Raw genomic sequence first — 18,689 nt, forward strand, 5'->3', positions numbered from 1 at the left:
GTGTAGACACCAGATTTAAAACAAACAAGCAAAAACCTGAAAACATAAATAAGAAATGATGGCAGCAAATGACAGCTCTTTTGAGAAACTTATTTAAGGAAGATTGAGCTGGAAAGACAGGGGGGCATTAAAGACTTAAGTGAGAACTATTATCATTTTACTGTGAGTGAAAATTAAGCATATATGGGGATTTTATGGAAATACGTAAATTGCAGGGTGGTGTGGAAAACAAAACTGACAGATACAAATTCCTGACAACATCAAAGTGGATGGTTTTGAAGAATCCAGAGACTGACAATGAGAAACTCATGCTTTGATACTAAAAAGAAGAGTTAGTGGGAAGTCTGCATAAATGTGTATTAGTGAGTTGGGATGGTGAAATAAAGTGACTTCATCTACAGTGGTCTAACTCTAACAGTGTTAGTTATGACAGTCAGTGACTGAGAAGGGGCGCTAAAGTCGAGAATCGTCAAGGAAAAGAGGACAATGATGACTGAGGAAACCGTAAGACCACAACAGCACTGATCCAGGTCCACTCTGCAGCAGACAGTGCAGGCACCACCGTGTGATTTTTCTCCATGAGCCTCACCTCACAGCCCCAGGAACAGAGACAGCAGATCACAGTGCTGCTACTCGGAAGTTCTCTGCGGACACACACAGCAGAGGACTCAGCCAGGAGAATCAAAGTGACTGGTGAGCTTAGAAGATCAACTCCGGTGGGCAGGAAAGATGAGCAGCAGAGGACATCCAGGTGCAGCTGAAGAACTGGCTTTAGAAGATGTGAGTATTTGCACTGTCCAAAAAGTAGGCACAGAGGAAGAGTTCTAAACCAGCCAGCTGGATGGGAGTTATGGTTAAAAGAACACAGAGGCTCAACACTTCTGAGCTCAAATAGTCCCATTTACCCGTAGGACAAACGCCACCAAAAGCCACATCCTGGAAGTCAGGTGTTCACAGAAGACAAGGGAAAAGGAAAAAATGAAGGGGGCTTCCTTTCATTTAAGGAGATTAGTAATTGCTGGGCTTCAAACTTAAACATTGCCCTCTCTCAAACTTTCAGGAATAACTTAGGTACAAAATACCTTGTTTATCAGAACTTGTGTGAAGTCAACTGGGAACCAGGAATGAAGTGGCAAGGTGGAAAGTTGGGGAGTGGTGTGTGCCATACGGAGCAGTGAAATATTTAAGAAAAAAACTACTAAGACAGGAAATCCAGAGGAAATGCCAGAACATGGCAGTCACTACCACACGTGGGTACTTGCAAACACAAGGCACACCAGCCTTAAGAGATGCCAGAATGAGGGGTCTCCAAAACTAACCGCGCTTAGAAGACTACATTCAGGTTAAGGCACAGACACAAGAATGTGTGTAGAAAATAGTTGAAATCATGGTGAAATTTGTAATTGAGTAATGGAAAAGATGAAAATAATTAGGAGTCTCCCTGCAGTTTTAGCAGAATATATTATGAATTTAAGATGTATATAATTTTATAAATGAAGGCTAAGTCCAACAATGGCATCAGTATAACAGGGAGATCTTGTGTATCTACCTGGGGTGGGTGAACAACTCTCTGGAAAACACAGGCCCTCCAGAAAAGGACTTGCTCTGCACAAGGACTACAAAGTACACATAAAGCTTTAACTCTAGGGTCCCTGCTCTCCATTGTAGAAGAGAGAGAAGCAGGTGGCAATGACAAGAGTCACCTGCTGTGGTATCACTCTGTATGCTGTGAATGTGTTGCTCTGATTGGTTAATAAATCAAATGCTGATTGGCCAGTAGCCAGGCAGGAAGTATAGGTGGGACAAGCAGAGAAGAGAATTCTGAGAAGAGGAAGGCTGAGTGAGGAGTCGCCAGCCAGACACAGAGGAAGCAAGATGTGAAGGCAGAACTGAGAAAAGGTACCAAGCCACGTGGCTAAATATAAATAAGAATTATGGGTTAATTTAAGTGTAAGATCTAGCTAGCAAGAAGCCTGAGCCATTCGGCCAAACAGTTTTAATTAATATAAGCATGTGTATGTTTATTTGGGTCTGAGTGGCTGCAAGCCTGGGCGGGACTGGAGAAAACTCCAGCTACAATCACCTTCTATCACTTGCCTAGTGGAACTCAAGTAAGGATGGCATAAAACATTAACGAAAATTCAAACAAACTTTTAATTTCTAGGTGGTGAAATATGACTACATGCCTAAGTATCTTAAGCACAAAAATGTTTGCTTACATTTTCTAGAAATCACTGCACTGATCTCCTACTTGGATAATAATAATTTTTAATACTCTACCTTTACAAAATAATCCATATGGAAGCAAAGAAAATCCCAACAAAATTGCATAAGAAAATCAAATTATGGGAAAAATTATCTCAGGTTACCTTGGTTTTTGCCTAGAACTTATATGAACTTACATGTTATCTTGATGATTAGGTTTTAATTTTTGTCTAGAAATTACATGAATCAATAGAGTTAGATGAACCCAATTGTATTTACAGAGTCCTATACAAAAGGATGGAAAAAAGGAAGTGGTCAGCAAAGAAAAAGGCCAGGTCCAGGAAATACACACTGCTCTCTCATCATAGGATGCTCTGCTGTGAATAATCTCATGTACTTACGCCACCAAGATGACAAGATGTGTCCCCCAGGGACTCTTGATTTAGATGTTCATTCACATGAATGGAAAACAATGGCTGCTACTATTGTAGCCAACAATCTTTAATATATAAACTGTCATTGAACACAAACAGTGCATGGAATCTACTTTTCCCCTCAAGTTGCTTGATGTCTGAGCACAGATCATATATGAGCTGAAACACATGCTGAAGCAAGACAAACAGCAATTGAAATTCTTGAGTATGATAAAATAAAACCTTTTTTTTTTCTCAATACAGGGTTTCTCTGTGTAGTCCAGGCTAGCCTGAAACTTGTTCTGTAGATCAGGCCGGCCTGGAACACAGAGATCTGCCTGACTGCCTCCCAGAGGCTAGAATTAAAGGCATGCATGACTGTAACCACCGCCCAGCATAACTTCCAGTATGAACATTTTTATCAGAAATTTTGAAGAACAAAAATTGTGTTTATTTCATTACAGAAATAAACCCCTAAGAATGCCAAAGTGGTGCTGAAAAGATGGCTCATAGGTTTAAAAGCACTTGCTACTCTTACCGAGAATCTGGGTGCTGTTCTCAGCACTCACATGGTGGTTCACATCCATCCATAACCAAGCATGCATGTGAATAACATACATGCAGGTAAAACAATCACACATGAAGTGATGTAGAATGAGATGTTTGAGTTCTCTGAGAGATGGATGTGTTAGGAACAGAGAGCAGCAGCAGCAAAGAGAAGAACTCAGCTGAGGTGACACAGTGGCTGAGTGTCAGCCTCGGGTCACACCCACTGCTGCTGGATTGCCGATTCCACCCGTGAGCAGCTATGAGACATCACACATATTCAACCAAGTCTGCAGTTGCTTGATCTGTCAATGCGGCTAACTATCTAGTATTCTACTGTGTGTGTACATGCACATGTATAATCATATGTACATATGTGTGTGTGAGGTGAGTAGGTATGTGTATGTGTAATGCACACACATGTGGAGGTCAAAAGACAACCTTCAGTGTCATATTTAGTCATTAGGTATTATTTATATATTTTTTAAAATTTGTGATAGGGCCTCTCATTGGCTTAAAACTCAGAAACTGCAGAAATTGGTCTCTTCTGCCTCCCCGGTACTAGAATTATAAAAGCATGTCAGGTTTTTGTTGATGTTGTTGTTGTTTAATGTGGTCTTGGGGGACTGAGACAGATCCTCATTCATGTACCACAGCACGTAATTAAGCCAGCCATCTCCCCGCTATCTCACGTTCTAACAGAGAAGAATGCGTGGTACAGTTCATGAAAAACAGGTTACCTTTACCAAGGTACAGATGTTCAAAAGGTGCCTTTATTATTGTTTTTTGCTGTTAATGTGATTTAATTACATGTGGATACAATTGAATACTGTTACGAAAGTTAGATGTTGTATGAAACAAGACAGCTCCAGAGAAGTCACATATTGTTTTTAAGTAATAGCTATTATTTATACATAGAAGAACAATATTTATTTACTACACAAAACCTGAAGACATTTTTTAAAAAGATTTAAAAAAAACCACTCATTTATCCCATTTGAGTTTTTTAGTATGCATATTTTCAGTTATTTCTGTACAACTTATAAACTATGGATTTATATTATTCACATTATCTACCTATCATATTTTTATTTTATTTTATTATTTTATTTAATTTTAAGACAAAAGCCCTAGCATGTTACACAGGCTGGGACAAACTCCTGGGTTTCAGCAAACCTTCTGTTTTAATCTCCAGAAAGATGACATTTTAGCTGTATGTCATGATGCAAAACTACCTGTTGACTTAAATGCTTTTATACAACTCTGGATTACAGCCTATATGCAGAAGGTACATGCTTCCTGCTTTCCAAACAACAGCAGCTTGGTGTTTTATTGTTTATTTTAAGCATAGATAGTGAAAAAGTCAATCTTCTGGAAGAAAATAACTAAGACAGGCAGAGATAGAAGAAGAAAGAAAACAGAAGAATTTGAGAACAAAACAAGAATCCAGGATTTGTCCCCCTGACGGCTCACAACTGTCCTGGTCTTGGTTATAAATCTGAGTTATAAAGTTACTTCTTTTCTTCAAATGAACTCAAAACCGTCATTGAAAATATTAGCCAAGTAAAGACCTCGTGTTTTTGTCTGTCTCCCATCTGTCTGTTGGATGAATCTGAATCTTTCCTGCTGAATGCTCTCGAGTGTTGTCTCTCCCTGTGCCTGTGTCCCTAACAAAAGGTTTTGCTGTTTTTTGAACAAACCAGAAATGGTCACATGGGGGAGGGGGAAAAAAGACCTCAGGTTTTACGTGCAGTTCTACAAGCTAAATCTCCTTTGAGAAGAAAACTGGAAACTGTGATCCAACGTGATTTAGTTCAACACTGAATCAACCAATGTTGCTCTCCTTGAGTCATGTCTCTGAACTGAGAACTTACTTGTTATAATCACTGGAGATCTTCACAGTGGCTCTCCGCTATCACCAGCGGCTTATTCATGAGTATTTAGCCCTCTGGATATATCAGTACATTTTCTGACGAGCACCAGCATTTCTTTTAGCTTTATTTCTCAAATCATGACAGCAATAAAATTCTGTCACCAACACTGAACAGTGTAAATACAGAAGCATCTACTATCTTGTGTATAAAATTCACTCCTTTTTTAAAACAGTAATTTGTTTTTGGCATCCCTTGTTGCTGACTACATTGAATTGGTTGGCAAAGCTATCAATCAAATATTCATTTATTTTACAAATGAATATTGAGTGCCCTGTGCAGTGGCCAGAGCACTGGCTGTGTAAGCAGACAGAACTTAGTTTACATTTTGGCCCCCTTACTTAATAGTTTGGGGACACTGGGCAAATAAGCCATGTTTCTATATTGTCTGATAGGGATGAAAATATCTGTCTGTTATGAAGATGTTGTAAGGTTTAGCAACTTGTAAAACAAACCCAGGTGTATACTAGCATTCAACAAAAGTTTTCTCTGTTTTACTGTCTTATGGAGGGGGACTTATAGACATAATAAGGCATATGCCACCCCTCCTTTAGAAACTAAAATGGGAAGAAGGCAAACTTATAGAAATAATTATGCATGCTAAGTTGTTAAGAAATAAGTATGCTTCTGTGGACCAAGAAGAGGTCTTGTCTACTAATCATGGCTAAAGTAACTTGCTGAAGGATAGGCATGTCAACAATTTCCAGAATTTAAAATCCTGAATCATGACATGACACTAGTGGAATTCAGGTGTTTCTGGTACATGGACTGCTCTCACCCAATGTGAGGTTGAACTGTTGACCTTGTGTACAACCTACTTCACAAATGAGTCTGTCAGATACGATAAGCCTATAGGCTGAAGATGATGCCCCAACACTGCATAGAAACCTCAGGTGACTGTCCAGGCAGCTGGTTGTTTCTGTCAACTCACAAAATTTTTGGAAGTTGCTTTTGTGCACGTCCTGTTTTTATTTTTGTTAGCTAATATTATTTCCTTCTTGGGTCTCTGAGAGAGTTGAAGATTAGTTAGTTATAGTTGAAGATTAATTAGGATAGAAAGTGAATTAGATACATTTTGGACTTACTAAAATAGGATAGATAAGGGAATTATTTTCTCTGATTTGTCAAATACAAATGGACTAGACATCGTTTAGGTATTTGTTACTTGTATATATTGTATATAGCTATTGTACTTTTGTATATAGTTTTTCTTTTGTTAGTTATAACCTTTTGCCTTTTTTCTTTTTATTAAAATAGAAAAGGGGAAATATGGTGATATTTGTACTGAAATGTGATTTTAATTTTATGTTAATAAATAAAGTTGCCCTGGGGTCAGAGCTATTAGAGCCATAGCAAGAGCGTGGTGGTTAGAAGAGCTAGGTAGATTTCTGTGTGTTCAGGGATACAGCCAGTATTGGAGACCTACACCTTTAAGACCTGGAGGGCGGTACTTACAGGCAGTGACGAGGCAGTCATGTGGTTGGGTTTACAACCAATGAGAAGGCAGAACAGAAAGACTATTTAAAGACAGACAAATAGGAAGAAGCTCTCTCTCGGGGAAGTTAGGAGCACTGCAGGAGGTAAGATTTTTATCTCTGAGCTCTGACCTCTCGGCTTTCTCTTTTACATTGGCTCTGTGTTTCTTATTTTAATAAGACAATTGATTACATCTACATAGGCAGGCAAAAAAAATAGTAAAGGAATGGAGCAGATAGCAGAAAGGGCGTTCTGAACAAGGGAGAATCTGCAACAGAATTAACAATGGTGCTGATGGAGAATGAGGATGATGAGAAGAGCATCTAAGATGCCTGGCCATGGCCACAATGTTAGATGAACGCCAATAGGAAGCTTAGCCTTCAGTTTTACTACAGTTTATGACTTCTTCTAGGCTCTATGTAGGTATCCGCTACTTTAATCCTCAGAAGAGTCCTAGGAGGAAAATGATATGCCAAGATGCTACTTAAGCTTCGCTCCATGGACGGCACTTCACAGAGGCAACACTTAACCCACAGCTCCGGTCACAGATCAGGAAGCAGGTAAGGACTCATAGCCAGCCACTCGACCCTGACCCTGCAGGCTGCTCTCTGCCCTGACTGCTTCTCAAAGGGAGATACACAGAGAATAAATCCTAGGGTGGAATGGCCGCAAACACATCTCAAATTAATCATTCCAGCTACTGAGTCCATCAAAAGTACATCCTAAGATATTTTTATTTGATGATGAAAGCAGAAACCTTTCAGCACAATTTAAGGATTAATTATTCATTCACACATTTAAGTTTCTTGCAGGTCACTTTAATTATATTGAATATTCATTTGATAACTGCCATAATACAGATATACAATATAGATGAAATGTATACTCATTATATTTGGAGTTTGTGGTGTACAGTTTCTATTAATTACTAGGAACATTCTGTAAATGAAGAAATGCAGAAAGAAAGAAGGGGAGAAAAAGAAGAAAGCAGAGAGGGAAAGGAAGAAGCAGTGAACAGAAACAGAAGATCTGTCAATTATCCTCTAGATGACGGGGTGGTGGAGCTGAGAAATGCTCGGGGGATGAGGCATTCTATCTCTGGCTCTCTCATAGCAGCTATGTGTAATATTTAAAGCTTCTAGAACAGTGGTTCTCAACCTTCCTAATGCTGCGACACTTTAATACAGTTCCCCATGTTGGGGAGAGTCCCAACAATAAAATTATTTAAGATGCTACTTCATAACTGTAATTTTGCTACTGTTGTAAATCATAATTCAAATATCTGATATGCAGGATATCTGATATGAGACCGCTGTGAAAGGGTTGTTTGACCCTTAAAAGGGTCATGACCTACAGGTTAAGAATCATATTGGGGTTCCATAATATTACTCTTTTCTGATGACCACAAGCAATTTTAGGATAATTAATGCCCTAAAACCCTTAACCATCCATACCTGGATATCCTCATATGGTGTTTCATCATAGAGGGGATACCTAATGATATTTCATTGAATGAATGACTTCCATGGCATCCCCAAACATACTCCAATTTCAAACTGCTGATATTTCTAGCAGGAGGAAAACTACAGCCAAGGAGCTCTAATTTTCTTCATTCATGGCCAGGGTTATCCCCCCACCCAATGAAATCTCATTTGTAATGCCCTATGATATTATACTTAAAGACAAGTACAATATACTTTTGATTTATCATGTACCTACATTAAAAGAGTAATCTCATTCCTTATATTTGAAAATACAGTAGTCATTTAGTAAAAACAATTTTCTAGGAAATTATCATATATATTAGGCAGGTTTTAAAATAGTATTCAATTCTAACTAAATTATAAAAACATTTTCATTAACTTATAAGTTTGAATTTAAGTTTACATGTGATTATTAGTTTCATTTTAAAAAGTTATTTTATCACATATCTGCTTAGGCCTCACAACTTACCTTCATTATGAGGAGCATATTACAATCAATGGATTATAACAATCAACAGATTACTGGTTTTATCAATTATATAATCAGTACCAATCAATCAATATAAAATGGTTAAAGAATCAGGATAATATGAAAGGATTTGTTTCAAATAGTTGTTACAATTATAGTACAAGTCTTCTATGTGTGTAAGTAAACCCTACAAATATTGAAATGACTACAAAAAGGTGCTATGTTCCCAATGGGAAAGCAAAATCAGGGGCTATTAAGTTCTGTGAGATGCACTCCCCCAACATTCACTGTCCTCCCTCGCCGGGCTCATCCATACGTGCCTCCAGAGTGGACACTCAAGTCCCTGGTGAGTGTCTGGTAAGAGGATAACATTCAGAAGTAGGTGTCATTGGCCAATGAAGAACCTACTTTTGTTTTGAACTCATTCTTATCAAAAAGGTTACAGTTATGAATTATTTACTAAAATAAAAATAATTCTGAGGAACACCTACAATACCAGCATTCAAAGTGCCTAGGCAGACATTCAAGGCCCTGTCTCCATTGCCCAATTAATCAATAAAACAATAACCAAAGCATTTATTTTATTTTTTATTTTTGGTAAAGAAAACACAAGTTGGAAACATTTGGTAGTCAAAGACAATGCTGGTGAGGTTAAGCTTCCTGGAATGTGGCTATGATGTAGAATACTGGTCTGCATCACTTCAATAAACATCTTAAGGAACAATTGGATGCTAATGCTTTTTGTTGCCCCCCCCCCCCGCCCCGCACCCCGCCGCCCAGCAAATCTAATAAATGCCATTTCCTTTTCTTCCACTAGAGGGCAGTCTTTCAAAGCAAGGGCTAGAGTCTCAGATAAAGCAGCTTTAACCTGTTGAAAATTGATCCCCACGTTGCACTTCTCTCAAGAGGTTTCTCCAGCACACAGTTTGAAAAACATACCTTTTACATTCTTCTCCTCGTCACAGGTGTTCTTGAGCTGAACACTTTACTATGCTGCTGTAGTTTCGAGCCTACATATTCAAAATGTTTTCACATAGAATGCTTCTCTAGAATATTTTCCTGGTTAAATAGCCAATGGATTTGATAACCTTAAGAATGAAAAAAATCATTTTAAGTGCTCAATTTATGGTACTGGAAAGCATCCTTGAGTAAAAAAAAAATCACATATGGGAAACACACACGGGTACACACACAAACAATGCAACATCCATATTCATTATGTGGTATCAGATTTACTGTGTCACATACACAGAAGTAGTTATAATTGAAAAAGTTTTTTTTTAATGTTCCCCCTTATGTACCAATGTTATGAGGTTGGGAGAAGCAAATATCTGTTGTAATTTAAAAATCCAGTCAGTGCAGATAAGAAATTTCATTGTAAAACCTGAACAAACAAGAACCCACAAATAAAAAAATCAACAACAAAAAAGGAAGGAAGGAAGCAAGAAAGAGAAAGAAAGAGAAAGAGGGCTATTCACTGGCAGCACACAGGCGAAAGCCGGACTGCAGGGAGGCGAAGGCAGTCGGAAGAGCTGCAGGCTGCCCTCCTTCAATGGAAAGCCCCAGCTCAACTTCACAGACTGGGAGTGGAGTCGCTACCGTGGTAAAAGTCAGGAAATCCTTATTCATAAGTGTTTCTTCTCTGTTCTCAGAGAGAAGGAGACAGGAGGGGAAAAAAAGACCCACAGTTTCTCCAAATGACTGATAGCAGCCCAAATGGGAAAACTTGTTGAAAATCCCTGCACATTCCTCCAAAAGGAAAAAAAGAAAAAGAGGAAAGACAGCGATCCCAAGGAAAAATATGCAAGCCTGCTTCATTTATTTGTACCCTAAGCAGCAGCGAACGCTGTCATAGGACAGACAGGCTGCCTCAGCCAACCAGGCTGGAGCAGCTGCGAGGGCTACATCTTGGCAGTCGGAAGCGATTGGCTCCTCTCTGGGGAGTGGAGGGTGCTCAGTTATTAATGACCGCTGAGCAGGCAGCACCATGTCAGTGTGACAACTGATCTGGTGAACGATGCACCACTAACCACCATGGAAACGAGGAGAAATAAAGCCAGCTAGCAGGATCGCTCCTCACCAGATTGAGAGCCTCAGCCTGCTGCCGGAGAGAGTTCCAGTCAAAAGAAGGAAGGGATCCTAGCTGCAGGCTCCTGCCTTCCTTTATATTTTAGAAAAAAAGGAGATACCATTGCTTGCATGTGTGCATATCTATAGTATATAACTGTGTATACTTTATTACACATGCATATGCACCTATTTATACTGGGTAAGAAGACAGCCATGTGATTATCTCAGTCAAGGGACCGAGCAAGCAGGGACACGGGAGGAGGGCTATCCCTGCATCTGCTAATGCAAGGTAAGTTTAAAATATACCTATCTATTTAAATGTTCTCTATTTCGTCTTTTGTTGATGCTTGTGTTTTTACACCTCAGTTCTCCTTTGATGTTTCCTCCCTGCCTGGATTCGAAGGGCATTTTCCTTTGCATTTCACTTTTGAGTGAACATGCAAACCCCTCCGGCTCTGTGTGTGCCTAGCTGTGTTCGTGGGATTCTCAACCAGGCATTTTACTAGCTTGAATGCCCATCAGAGGATGTGAGTGGGAGAGAAAAAGCAGTGCCGGGGGAGGAGAGAGAGGAGGGAGAGAGAAGAGAAGGGGACTCAGGGGGGAGCAGAAAGAAAGAGAGAGAGAGCGGGGAGAGAGGGAGACAGAGAGGCTGGGGGAGAAGAGGCCAGGAAAGAGAGAGGAGAAGGAGAGAGAAACAGAGATGTGTGAGAGGGAGACGGCAAGATCGGGTCCTTTTCTTGACAGTTCTTGTAATGAAAAGCTGATCACTCATGTTCTCTGTTGGGAAGCCAATGAGGCATTTTTACCCCCTGCCCCCGAGGATGGAGATTAAGGTGAATGCTGTTGTGTGTCAGGAGTGAAAGGCACCAGGCAGAGTAGCAGACTGAGCATATCACAAACAGTTATTGAATTTCTGCCAGGCTACATCTTACCGATTGTGGTAAATGACTTCCCTTTAATAACATCCCATCGCGTCGCCGGTCTGAAGGGACCGTGCAAACGTCTGACTGCTAATGCAGCAGAAGGAGCAACCATGCTAGGTAAAGGGATCCTAGGAGCCAGAAGAGTTCTAATCTGCCTTGGTAATTAACAGGACCACGGAAGGATGGCTTCCAAGTCCATTTCCTATTTACGAAGATGGTTTGTTCAGACTAACTGTAATATTCCCTTTGCTCTCACTGAGCTGGATGGCTTAATTCAGCTCTAATTTATTCATTTTTAACAATATGTCCTTGTTCCAGCGCCGCTAATTTTAGTGAAAGCAGGCTATGAACATGAGTGAGAACCTTCCTAGTTTAGGGAAAAGAAGACAGTGTGAGAAATAAAAAGAGAAGTAAAAACTGTAAATACCTATCAGGAAAACAGTGTGCCCCGTACAGCAAATAGTACTTGTGCCCTGAGCTCCTCATCTCCAGCTCCAAAAGCGACGCCTTTGAGACAGAATTGCTGTCTGTCAACTCTCTGAGCATCCATGTAGTGATGATTCATGGAATACTCTGTGGACTGATTTTCACTTCCAATCTTGTAAGCGGCAGCCAGCTACTTAGAATATGCTTTCAAAGGGACACCGCCAGCAAGGATGGCCATGGAAAGCTCCGCTGCCCCTGCTAAAGGGTGCTGGGGAGAGAGTAAAACAAACCCAGCATTTCTGTCTCTTCTGCTGGAGCTCTTTCGTTTCTTCTTAGTTCAACTCACAGTTAATGGAGTCTGCTGCTTTGAAACTGGGTGCCTGTCTTTTCCCAAGCTGGGATTTCAGACCCATTGGCTTCCTAGTTTATAACAGATGCCAGAGCTGAAAGACAATCAGCAGCCACTTACATCCTGCCACCTTCCCATAAATGTGTCAAAAAAAAATGAGTCCGTTTACAATATGTAACATAAGAAGTCAATTAATTCCAGCGACCTTTGTGAACGATGACAATAAAGCGGCTTTGCCGGTCTGCCGGTGCCTTCGATTTCCCCTCTGTGAAATGAACAAGTTTCAGGAAAGGGTTCTTGCTCCAAGTGAAAAATGAAAGGAGCTGAAGCATTAGCTAGCAATATTGGCAGCCTGGCTTGCGCTGCCTCCGACGCCACATGCAATCTATACAAAAAACACAATGATGTATTACTGGGAGGAAAGCTGTTGCCTTTGCTTCGCTTCTGTTCATTAGAAGTGCTGCTGTTGAGACAGACTGAACCTGTGATTGTGAGGTAGCACCTAACTTCCTGAGCAAGAGCGAAGGCTGGGAGTAGACGCACAGCCTCCCATCTCAAAAGCCTTCAGAATGTAGCACTGCAGTATGGATTTCAGCTTTCACCCAGTCCCTTTCCAGGGAAACTTTCATAGCAAACATATCCATCCTTAAATCCTACCCGGTCTAATTTTAGATCACAACCAGTAACAGCTAAGAAGAGCAGATTCACTCTTGAACCTTAGCAAAGCTCTTACATACATTTTGTATGTCAGCAAGGTCCCCACTTGGATCTGAGAAATACTGGCACTCCAGGCCCTGGGTGGTGTCGCTATGTATGTGAGTTTGGTGATATGGTAACCCATGCGAGGTGACAGGCACACAGGCATATCTGGAAGACTTAACCACTCATATTCTCCCCAGTCATGGAGCAGTATTGGAAATGACGGCTTGGTGACCAGGCAAGCCGAAGAGGGCCACCTTTTCAGGGTGCTGCTTGTCACTGGCCAAGTGCTAAGCTAGGATGCTGGTGAGTAGGTGGATTTTTTTTTTTCCTTTGGTGGCTGTAGTTGTTGCTGCTGTTAATGGTTTAATAAAGTGTACTAGTTGCTTTCTAAGGCAGCCGTTTCGGAGTGAGGAAAGGGGACCGGTTTACGGATCACTGGTATACTCATTCAGTCTTTGTTCCTATTTATTACACTTCCTGCTTCTGCCCCCAAAGCAGTTTGAAGTTGTAATTTTCCCTAACTCTTTTTGGTTCCCTGGCTCTGCTGTAAAATTACTGTTTAACATAACATTGGTGCTCAGTGCAAGCTGACACAGTTGATCAGAAGGGTTTGTAACCTAAGGAATATTTTAAGGTAAATATTATTGCTAAGCTGGTGAATCTGAAGGTCTTTAAAAGGAAGCTTTGTCAAAAATGTGTTCTTCCTTCCAGGCTAAGTAAGGGTGCCCCAAAAGAGTAATTTATATAAAAGTACATGGCTCTAACCAGTCTTAAGAAACAATGGCTGCAGATCACTGAAATAGTCTACATAGCTCTGGTTTTGAGGGCTGAGCCGTTTATGAACTGCTTCTTTGATATATGAAAGTAGATACACCAATGGCCACAAAACACATCAGTGTAATGTGTCCACATTGTCAACACAGAGCTCTCACCCTGGCTCTACAAGGAACACTTAGGAAAACTTCCCTGGTGACATCTTTGCATAGGAGAGCGCAGCACCCCATCCGTTGTCACATAGTGATGTCCAGGAAGGGGACCCTAACGGCATCTCATCCTTTGGTCACAATGTCAAAGGAAATCAAATTCCAGCATGCAAAAGTAGATGTTACCAACGGATGAGACAAAGTGACATGGAGAATAAAAATGTTTCCCTTTAACTGATGAGAGGAGCAGATCTCCAAAACTACTCTTTGGAAGTTAACCAGTCCAAGATTAGTGAGGAAAACTTAACATTCATCTCAAACCTTTGTCAAGTACAGTAACTACCTGGTCACTTACTATATTTGCATAACTGTGAAGTTTGTACACACCTGTTTGCTATCACATTCATCCATCTTTAGACCATAAGGAAGGCCTAATTTTTCTAAAACACCACTAAGTATTTTACAGAATCACACAGCTTCAACATGGGAGAATGAAACATGGTATCTTCATAGACTAATAGCATATTTGAATGGAAAGCAATTCATTCAATATGTTCATTTGACAGGTGAAAAGACCCAGAGAGTTTAACATTGTTACAATTATAATAAAATAAAACATCATTGGATTTTGAATTTGCTCAGCTATTTCCTGGAGAGTTCTAGAGCAGAAACCCTTTTAATGTTCATTCCATTATTCAAAGTTGGCCTTCTCTGCCTCATAGAAAGATGCAGAGTATACACCATTTAAAAAATGTTTATCCACATAAAGTATTGTAGAAACAGAAGTTACCATCCATTAACAGTTATTATTTCAAGTGCATAACACATAGACATTTCAAACCCCTGGTTCCCATTTACATACAGTCCATTATACTCTAAGGTGAGTCATACAGTTTAGAGTATTCCCCTGCTGTTCAAAATCTTAGTAAGAAGACCGCTACCCTTTGCCTAGAGATGCAGTTGTTAATTATAAGTTGTGCATTTCCCCACGAATGCACATTATGTTTGTTTCAAATATTTCAAGGTACTTAATAGTTCCCTCTCTCTATCCCTTTTTCATACCCATGCCTTGCCTGTACGAGACAAAAGAAAATAATCTAACCCTCCTTTTCAATCCCTCGCTGCTTTTCATTTTCAGACTGGCAGCCTTTATAAGCAATGCTTATACTACTACTTTTATAGCTCAATTTCTTTTCTTTTTGTAAGATTTCTCTCTGTTTCTAAAATATTCTTCCAATTTTGATGAACATAATAATAATTAACAACCCAGAACTTTTAGGAAATAAAGAAGGATATTTAAAATGGATAAGAACATGGATATTTGTTTAAAGCTCTATTGTTCACAGAGCACTTTTTCCCATCTGTCCCTCTGCCCAACCTAGAAGGCCAGGATGGGAGTGACAATGGTCATTCTTCTAAGACAGGACAGTGGGGTCCTGTTACATTAGGGACATGCTGACAGGAGAGGAGCCATGGTCTTGGATGAGTAGCAGGCAGCAGAGCAGTACTTTTTGCCACATCTGAAGCAACAGAAGCCACCTTTCTTCACTACCTCACTTTCAAGACTGACCTTTCCTAGTCTTTTGTTTTCTACATGGCATCAGAGTTGATCTCCATGGACTTCCGCAAACTAAAGACCTACATTTTTTAATTTAAATTACAGTTTAAAAATGCCATGCCTATGCTAAATGAGAAAAATAACCACTGAGGACTGACAATGTATGCATGGATGGAGGACAACCCAGTGGGGCTCTGACCGCCTATTAAGGGCCACATCACTTCAAGAAAACTGCCACTTTCCCCATATGGTGGGAAGTGGATCAGGAGGGAGGTAGTGAGGAGGACTTGATCAAAACACACATTACATGTCTTACATAATTTTAAAAAAAAAACATCAATCTTTAGGTCTAAGGTGCTCTGCCTACTCTTCCACATGTCTGTCTGACAACATCAGCATTCTGATAGTAGATGAGGGACACAGGTCTCAGAAACTGAATGTAATGGGATATAGTAAGTCCCTCAGGAGCTTTTCTAGGTTACCAAAAATTACGACGCAAGTTCTTGGGTGACTAGAGGATCCACCCGCCCATGAGCACACCAGTGAAGGTAAACTGAGAAGCCCTCCTTCAGCGTCTCCTTCCTGGTTATTCAACCATCCAGAGAAGTTACTAACTTAAAGATGTTAAGTGCTAAATTTGCAAAATAATAATGTAAAAATGCCAACAAACTTCATTGACAAAATATATCTTAGTCTGAGAACCTAAATGAAAAATACATTTTACTCTTAAAATTAATATAGTCTTTAAAATGAATGAAAATATACTAAATTTTAAAAAGCAAAAAACAAACAACAGAAACAAATCTGCAAAGAACTGACGCGTGTGCTGTCAGGATGGACTTCTAAGAAGCAGGGCACCCTTGGCTCCCAGGAGCCCACTCAGGGAGGGTCAGTCTTCATGGGCTTCCGCCTTCCTGCCCTCACAGGTAGACCGAGGCAATGAGTTTGGCATCAGTAACAGTTCTCTTTTTCCAGAGGCCTGTTATCTGTTGGGACCTATATCCCTGCAGAACCAGGAAAGGCAACAGAGCTTTCTGCTTGTACAAAGGAGGGACCTCAGGACCAGGCACAGAAATGCTCCTCAAAGCATGCTCATAAGTGTGCCAGAGCTGGGCAAGATCCATCAGAAAGGCTCAGATTTACAGCAGCTGTGGACAGTGTGAAGATGTTTTGACTACAGAAAATGCAGGAGCTTCATTTTCACTACGGTAGTAAGACAAATTTAGGCTTATATGTTTGTTTCTAAAACTACTAAATTAATACAAAGATTATAAAGAAAGCCAAATTGTTTTAGCAGATTCATTTCCTCGAATAATTTTTCTATAATACACCACAATCTCAAGCCGGGCGTTGGTGGCGCACGCCTTTAATCCCAGCACTCGGGAGGCAGAGCCAGGCGGATCTCTGTGAGTTCGAGGCCAGCCTGGGCTACCAAGTGAGCTCCAGGAAAGGCGCAAAGCTACACAGAGAAACCCTGTCTCGAAAAACCAAAAAAAAAAAAAAAATACACCACAATCTCAAGACAAAAATGGGGCATTTAAATCACACTGTCAACAAACTTGTAAGTTCACTTTGGTTAAGGAAATAAAAAAGGACCAGGTATCGGTGGTGCACACCTTTAATCCCAGCACTCAGGAGGCAGAGGCAGGGGGATCTCTGTGAGTTCAAGGAAAGTCTGGTCTATTGAGTGAGTTCCAGCTCCAAAGCTACACTGAGAAGCCCTGTTTGAAAAAAAAGAAAAAAAAGAAAGAGAGAAAGAAAAAAAAGGGAAAATATCAAAAAAGATAATAAAACCAGACATATCTTGTCACCATATGACTCATATTTGTCTCATATTTGTCTTTGTACATTTAGAATATTCTCCTTATCATCACATTTATATGCCTAAGAAATCCCAGTTTACCAGAGCTTGCTAGCAGTGTTTATAGGCTCAGCTTCATTCTATTTTTACCAAAAGTCAGTCTCAGACACACTGAGTACTAAAAATGTTCTGCAGAGTATTCAACACCTGCAGGACACACGGGAGCACAGTGACCTTTGCTAAAATTTCAGTAGTCGCAGGGAATCACTTCAGTATGTAGCTAGGAAGATGGTATTCTAATTCTTACAAAGGGCAAGGGGGGAACGGCCTCACACTGCAGGTGCTGAAGGCCCAGAGTAAGGGAAGGGTCCAGCTGGCAGCACTCCATCACCAGAGAGAAGGGGCGGTGGGATGGAAGAGCAAAGGCACGTGAGCACCACACACGGAACAGAGATACATTCAAAGCACACAAACTGGGCAACTCGGGTTGTAGGCATTCTGCATGAAAAATATATAAAATGTCTTCATAAGATAGGAGCTTAGACTTTCTTCATGCAACAAGTCAATTTGCTGTGAATAGCTGCATGTATTCTTTCCAAATACATCATTTGTATTTGTTCCTCTGACTGTACTTTATCGTCCATACATTTTTTTTATACACACTACAGTTGCTCAAAGACTGTCACAGGTAATGTTCAGCCACCTCTTTAAAATCAGCCTGTTGCCAAAATAACATTTCCATAATGGGTTGTTTTGTTTTTAAGGAGCAAGCAAATTCCACTTTCCTTTCAGAGTCCCATTTTTCATTTACACTCTGATGTTATTGAACAAAATGGTCAAAGAAATGAAGAATTAAAATAAATTTGTGGCATAAATTACGTCAGCAGAAAACCTGCAAGTTCAAACCACATTAGATCTCTTAGACACCACTCCATTGACTCAGGCAGTGGTGGTGACACCACCGTTTGTGTGAACAGCTTCGCAGCCAAGTCCTTACTTAATACTCACGAGAGCCACATGGAGTATTATTATTAATCCCATTTACAGAGGAGTAAAACAAGCTGAGGAAAGAAAAGTAATCTAACAACCACTTAAAGACAGAACAGGAAAAAAAGCCTAAGTCAACTTGCCTCTACAAAACATTCATCTGTGTCATCCAGGTCAACCCTGCCTCCCAATGATTCAATTCGTATAAACTGCCGCCCCCACCCCTGGATTCAGGTTCCTCACCCAGTGACCCCACCACTTATTATCAGTTCATACCACACTCACTCGAGGAAGCTCTTGGCTGTGCTCATTCAGATGCTCTCTTTCTGTTTTCCAGAGAAGAGGGCTGTTTTACTTACTTATAGTTAACTGTTGGTATACATTAGATAGACTGGCCTGGGTTTTATAATTCAGTTCACAAGGACA

The 18,689-nt window shown here is 40.3% G+C and overlaps 2 protein-coding genes across 7 annotated transcripts in view; one reads left to right on the forward strand and one right to left on the reverse strand.

The window, feature by feature from the left end:
- Window positions 1-18,689, reverse strand: part of Immp2l (inner mitochondrial membrane peptidase subunit 2) — an 867,453-nt gene that overhangs the window by 418,188 nt on the left and 430,576 nt on the right. The window lies entirely within an intron of this gene.
- Lrrn3 (leucine rich repeat neuronal 3) overlaps window positions 10,417-18,689 on the forward strand; it is a 32,335-nt gene continuing 24,062 nt past the window's right edge. Inside the window, exons 1-2 of one of the 2 annotated variants that reach the window (XM_042260676.2) lie at window positions 10,417-10,883; window positions 13,192-13,297. The gene's annotated coding sequence lies outside the window, so the exon portion shown is untranslated. The remainder of the gene's footprint in view (window positions 10,884-13,191; window positions 13,298-18,689) is intronic. The other variant, XM_006989473.4, reaches the window with a different exon arrangement.

Source organism: Peromyscus maniculatus, chromosome 14 (genome assembly GCF_049852395.1).
Source record: "Peromyscus maniculatus bairdii isolate BWxNUB_F1_BW_parent chromosome 14, HU_Pman_BW_mat_3.1, whole genome shotgun sequence".
In the NCBI taxonomy this organism is placed as follows: Eukaryota; Metazoa; Chordata; class Mammalia; order Rodentia; family Cricetidae; genus Peromyscus; species Peromyscus maniculatus.